Source organism: Phyllobates terribilis, unplaced genomic scaffold (genome assembly GCF_046119375.1).
Source record: "Phyllobates terribilis strain yellow unplaced genomic scaffold, ASM4611937v1 Scaffold_291__1_contigs__length_2406647, whole genome shotgun sequence".
In the NCBI taxonomy this organism is placed as follows: Eukaryota; Metazoa; Chordata; class Amphibia; order Anura; family Dendrobatidae; genus Phyllobates; species Phyllobates terribilis.
In genome coordinates this window covers 170,857-171,310 of record NW_027363051.1, presented here as the reverse complement: position 1 = coordinate 171,310, position 454 = coordinate 170,857, and positions in this window count along the sequence as shown.

Here is a 454-nt window from a genome sequence, read left to right as displayed (position 1 = left end):
AACAGGGTGACAGTGATTCAGTGGCCAAGTGTCTCCTGATCTGAACCCAACCAAACACCTATGGGGAATTCTGAAGAGACAAGTTGTCATCGCTCCATCCAGCATCCAGGCTCTAAGAGCTCGTTATCGAAAAAGAGATAAAAGATAGATATAGTATTGTCACTAACTTGTTCATTCCAGGCCTAGAAAACTTGGTGCCGTCCTTTAAAATTATGGAGGCCATACAAAATAATAGATGTAGTAGCTTTTAATGTGGGGTGTACTCATTTTTGCATCAACTATATTGAGTAAAACTGAAGGTTTTCTAATGAGAGTTATATTATTACCCTTACTTTCATGTTTTGATTACAAAAAAATGTTCTATGAAACTTAGTGTTGGCAAAATTGTAGGAATTGATCTTGTGTTCAGTGAGCTATTAAATAAAATCTTACTCATCAAAGGGGGTGTACTCAT